A 6,000-nucleotide genomic window follows, 5' to 3' on the forward strand; every position below is an offset into this window, starting at 1 on the left:
GAGGTTTCAATTCAGTTTATGAAATATACCTTTGTATAATATCTGTCATTTCTCCTTGTCGAGAGGTTTTTCCTTTTCAACTCATATCTTGATCAACTTTGATGGTATCCAAAGTTTTTCTTCTCCTGTGGAAACAAATGCTAAACCCCTTCCCCAGTGTAACACATGTCCTGGTTTCCATACAGAAGTCAGTACATCTTTGAAGTATACTGGCTGATTCAGTTCAGAAGTTTTTTCCGTAGTCCAGTGTCTTTCTGCAGCTGTTTGTCCTTTTTCATTGGCATTAAGAAAGTTTAGTGTCAATAAAGCATTATGTAACCTATGTTTGGAGGGTTTTGTTCCCCAGTCTGTTTATGGAGCATCTACTTTAATGTTCTATTAGATCTCTAAACCACTGTCTGTCCCATAGGATTGTGTGGTATACCGGTCACATGCTTTATGCTATAATGTTTGAAAAACTGTTCCAATTTAGTGGAGACATATGCTGGAGCATTGTCAGTTTTTATTTGTGCAGGTATACCCATAACTGCCATCATCTCTAGCAGGTGTGTAATAACAGAATCGGCTTTTTCAGAGTTAAGAGCAGTAGCCTATTGGAACCTTGAGAATGTGTCTATAGTATGATGCACATATTTCAAATTTCCAAATTCTGCAAAGTGAAAGACATCCATCTGCCAAACGTCATTGCCTGCTAGCAATGGAGTTTGATTATAGAAAGAACAAGTAGGACAGTTTCTCACTATCTCCTTGGCTTGTTGCCAAGTGATAGAGAAGTCCTTTTTTAAACCTTTGCTATTTACATGATGTTTCTTATGAAATTCTGAGGCTTCTAGAACACTTCCAATTAATAAACGATCAATCTCATCATTGCCTTGTGCTAGTGGGCCTGGCAGATCCGTGTGGGATCTCATATGAGTTATATATAAGGGATTAGTTCTGTTCCTGATAGTGTCCTGCAATCGTATAAACAGTGAAGTTAATTCTGTATTATCAGGAACAAATTCTGCAGTCTCAATGTGTAACACGACTCTCTGCATATTGAGAATCTGTAACTATATTGAGAGGCTCTGTCAAATCCATGAGTACCATGAGAATCTCGTATAATTTTGCCTTCTTTACAGATGTATATGGACTTTGAACTACTTTACTTACCCCACCTGCTTTATAACCTGCCTTACCTGATTTGTTGGCATCAGAGTAGAAGGTAAGAACTCCAGAAATGGGAGTTTGTCTTACAATAGTGGAAGAATCCAGATTGTCTTTTTTATGAATTTAATTCTGTCAGTTTTGGGATAATTGTTACTAATCATTCCCAAAAAGTCAGTAAGAGCTATTTGCCAATATTCATTATCCTTCCATGAGGAGGAAATTTCCTCATTAGTTAAAGGTACTATAATTTCTGCTGAATCTTTTCCAGTCAGTTGATGGAGTCTTAATTTGCCCTTTAGAATCAAATCAGAAATCTTTTCTATATATGTCTTTAGCTTTTTATTCTGTTTGTGTGGCAGAAATATCCACTCCAATATGGTGTCTTCCCTCTGCATCAGAATCCCAGAAGGGTATTCGCTGAATGGCAAAATTACCAGAATACAGTCTAAATTAGGGTTTATCCGATCTACATGTGCATCCAATATCCCATTGTAATTCTTTTCCCGCCTCAGCAGATATATCCACGGACTGTTTAGGTCATTGTCACCTTTAATTAAGGGCCATTTCTAAATGCTTTAAGTCATGTCCTTCTACTCCAATAATCGTCTGTAATTGAGAAAGTTCCTCCAATAGTTTCTGAAAAGAATTAAGAGTTTGATAACGATCTTTCCTAATTTGTACCTTCTGTGGACTGATCTTTGTAAGTCAATCTTGTAACTTAAATCATTAATAGAATCTCCTCTTTGTATCTTTTCTGAGCCAATCTGTAACCCCCAACAAGGCAGAACTTCCTTTACCGTTTCAAACATACGTTCCAAAGTTTCCTTATTAGAATCTGATAAAAGAATGCCATCTATGTAATGGTAAACAAGAGATTGTGGAAATTTCTTATGAATTATTTCCAAAGGTTGCTGTACAAAGTGCTGACACAAAGTAGGACTATTTAGCATTCCTTGTGGCAAAACATTCCACTGATATCTCCTAACTGGGTGTGAATTATCAAGAGTTGGTACAGTAAATGCAAATTTTTCTCTATTGTTTTCTTGTAATGATATTGTGAAAAAACAGTGTTTCAGATCAATGACTATGATCGGCCATCCCTTAGGAATCAAGATAGCGAATGGCATTCCAGGCTGTAGAGAGAGCATAGATTGAATGACTTTATTGATGGCGCTCAGGTCTGTAAGCATTCTCAATTTCCCTGATTTTTTTTTTTTTTTTTGGTTTTTCAAGACAGGGTTTCTCTGTGTAGCTTTGGAGCCTATCCTGGCACTCGCTCTGGAGACCAGGCTGGCCTCAAACTCACAGAGATCTGCCTGCCTCTGCCTCCCAAATGCTGGAATTAAAGGCGTGCACCACCAATGCCCAGCTCCCTGATTTCTTTTTAATAACAAATACAGGAGAATTCCAAGGGCTGGTAGATTCCTCTATATGTCCAGCATCTAGCTGTTCCTGAACTAGTCTTTCCAAAGCCTCTAGCTTCTCAGAGGTCATAGGCCATTGTCCTACCCAAACAGGTTCATCTGTAAACCACTTCAATGGTAGGGCCTTTGGCTCCTCTGAAAGTCCATCATTTGTACTTAGTTTCTGTACAGCCTGGATGGTTGGCAACCCTTTTCCGTAGCGTCTTACCAGATCTTTTCTACTATCTAAAGATTGTACATAATTCATATCTGACATGGGAGGAACATTAATCTGAGTATTCTCATTGCTGTAAAAGGTCATGACCCCAGAGATTTATAGCTATATCTGCACTTATGGTTTCAGTCTCCCTTTCTGTCCTTCTGGTCCAATGCAGACCACCAAGTGAGCACTCTGTCGAACTCTAGATAAAGTTCCAATTCCTAAAAATTGTACATTCACCTCTCTAAGAGGCCATCTCTGAGGCCAGTACTTTTGGGTAATAGTAGTTACATCCATACCAGTGTCCACCAAGACAGTAATAACTATTATTATTCTTACTTTCAACTGAGGCCTCTTATCAATAGAAGTTTGCCAAAATATTCATTTATCATTTTGTCCAGTCATATTTGATTCTTCATCGCTAGCCAAACTACCATCCAATGCAGCATCATTTTTCACAATAGGCAAAGAACAATCTATTCATCCTGTGAGAGATTGTCTTCCACTGCTACTGGGAATGACCTGACTTTTCTCGATGTGGGGGACTTCTTGAGTCCCCCATCAGAGTTTCCCAGCCTTAAAGGGTTTCCTTGCATGCCCCTGCTCGATCTACATTCATTGGTCCAGTGTCTGCCCTTACTGCATCTTCTACACAATCCAGAAGGTGGTGGCCTTCCGTATGAGGCATTGTTAGAGTTCCCTTGTCTACAATTTCTCTTAATATGTCCCATTCTGCCACAGCTGAAACATCTATGTTCCTGGTGCCTTTGTGGTCTCCTGGGGAAGGCTCTTCCTACCCAAGGTTCTGGTTCATAGTTTTGATAATCTCTGGCTTCTTGGTACCTAATGTTGACCTCTGTAAGGTGCTTCTCCTTCCCAAGCCCTTGCATCCTCACCTCTAGAACTTTTAATCTCCTGTTGCCTTTTTAAGCCTTTCAAAATCACCTCTCCTACCCAAACTCCTGTATCCTGTACATTATAGTAGAGGTTGGCTGCATACAAAACCCATTCTTCCAGCAGAGCTGATCTGATCTTTAAAAGCAAAAGTATTCTTTGCATATTGGGTTTGCATTTTCATAAGCTATTGTATATATGATTGATTGTCTTGATTCCAGATCTGTTACCTGTAATTCTACTGCCCTAGTTTACCTTTGTTAAAAGTCCTGGAACTATTCTGTTGGTCCCTGTTCTATTCTGGTATAAGCTTCTACTCATTCTTCTGGCTCACAAACCTTATCCCAAGCATTTAATGTTGCTTTCCTGCATAGGGACAATATATGGTCATCATATTCAGCTTGAGCCTGTGGGTTAGCATAAATACCCTCACCAAGAATCTTATCTAGAGGAGGCTTCATAACCATCCTTTATGCCTTGATGCTCAAGGAGATCCTCCTCTTCCCTAAACAAAGCCCTCCATTGAATTTGGTATGAATTCTCAAGCACAGCTGCCACCAAGCATTCCCAGTTTGTGGGCATCACCCTGTTAAAGGTTGCCTATGAATGTAATAGCTGTTTTATGTATGGACTATAGAGACCATATGAGACAACCTATTCCTTAATATTCTTATGATCTTCAGCTGTATGGGTTGCCATTCATAAGCCATCTGTCCCTGAGTTTCTTAGAAGGTGGCTTTTCTACCATGGTTGCTGTGAACACTAATGGTGTACGAGTAACAACCTTAGAAGAGTTGTTATGATGTTTGGGTGGATTAGGTGCCTCAAATTGGAGTGATTCTGTCTTCGAGGGGTCCCAGTGATCTTTCAGCCTAGCTCTAATATTCCCACAAAAAGTCCAATTTCCTGCATCATAAAAGGTTCCAAGCACGTTAGAGAATCAGTAAATTCCTCTATTTGTCCATCTACATGTGTTTCTAACTCTTTAATATGCTCGTCCTCAGACAGCATCTGGATGGCATGGAAATCGCCACTAAATATCGGAGCCTAGACTCAAGTCCGTGACCTGTTGAGGTCGATACCTCAGCAATCGACCAAATGGGTCTATCTAATTTGTCAACCCTGTTCTGTAAATTGCCTTCCAAGCATTCGAAACTAGACTCAAGCTTGTGACCTGTTGCAGTAGATGCCTCAACAATCGATCAACTGGCCTTATCCAATCTGTCAACCCTATTCTGGGTGTTTTCCACCTTTGCATCTAAATTCTGGGACACAGAGCCTATCTGAGTTTCTAGCTGGCTACAGATATTCTTTAATTCCTCACAGTCCTCTGACAGCCTAGCCTCTAACACCTCAGACATGGAGCATCTCTCTGTGTTTATCTTATCATAAATACACTGCATCTCATCTTGTGTAACAGACAACTTTGTCTCTAGCTTATTGGACATAGAGAAAATTTTATCATCTAACTTGCCATGAAACTATTTCACTTGCTGCAAAAATGTGGCATGACCTAATCTGTTATCCAAAAACCTCATTATGTAAAGCTTTTATTTCCTGCAAGCAGGTGGTGAAATTGTCTTTGTCTCTGTTCCTGGGGCCTCTGGCTAGAAATATTACTTGTGCCAGAATGCTAACTGATAATACAGCATACAGGCAGATAGTTGGGAAATTAGAAACCTCCTCTAACATTGAATTCACGTAAGAAGCAAAGATATTACCAACTGAAGCAAATGATAAATATTCTGCCATGGCTTCTACTCCAGATGCAGTAACTATTTTGACCAGCAGATGGCGCAGGTGTTCAACTAGTTGAATCTGAAAAACACTAGGAGCTCTGGGGACCAAGTTAGGAATGGTTGGAAGAGGGGTGGGCAGGAAATGCTCTCAGTCGAGGCCGCCGGTGGTTAGGAGAGATTAGGAGACGGTTTGTGCTCAGGAGCTGAGGGCACCGGGTCGGGTGACTGAAGTCACAGCATTGGCTGGGACAGGCAGCAGTGACGGTGTAGGTCCCAGAGCTGGTGAGGGATTTCCCAGCACCAGCGGGGCGAAGTGGCGCAGCTCTGGAAACGCACTTGTGCCTCGCTGCTTCTGGGCTGAACGTGAGCACGTTAGAAGTGGTGGTGGTGGCAGTGGCGGTGGCAGAGCCTTTCCTGCCAGTGGCCGTGGGAACTGCAGGGTAGCACCCTTTCTGCTTCTGAAACCTGAGGAGAAAGAGGACACGTCTCCAGGCGAGCAGGTGGGCGGGCAGTTCATCTACTGTCCTAGTGGGACCCGAGTGTAGTCCTGAACGGGGCGTAGGCTTGTAACACCCACTGATTCTGACACCAAATA

This window comes from Cricetulus griseus, assembly GCF_003668045.3.
Source record: "Cricetulus griseus strain 17A/GY chromosome 1 unlocalized genomic scaffold, alternate assembly CriGri-PICRH-1.0 chr1_0, whole genome shotgun sequence".
NCBI classification, from domain to species: domain Eukaryota; kingdom Metazoa; phylum Chordata; class Mammalia; order Rodentia; family Cricetidae; genus Cricetulus; species Cricetulus griseus.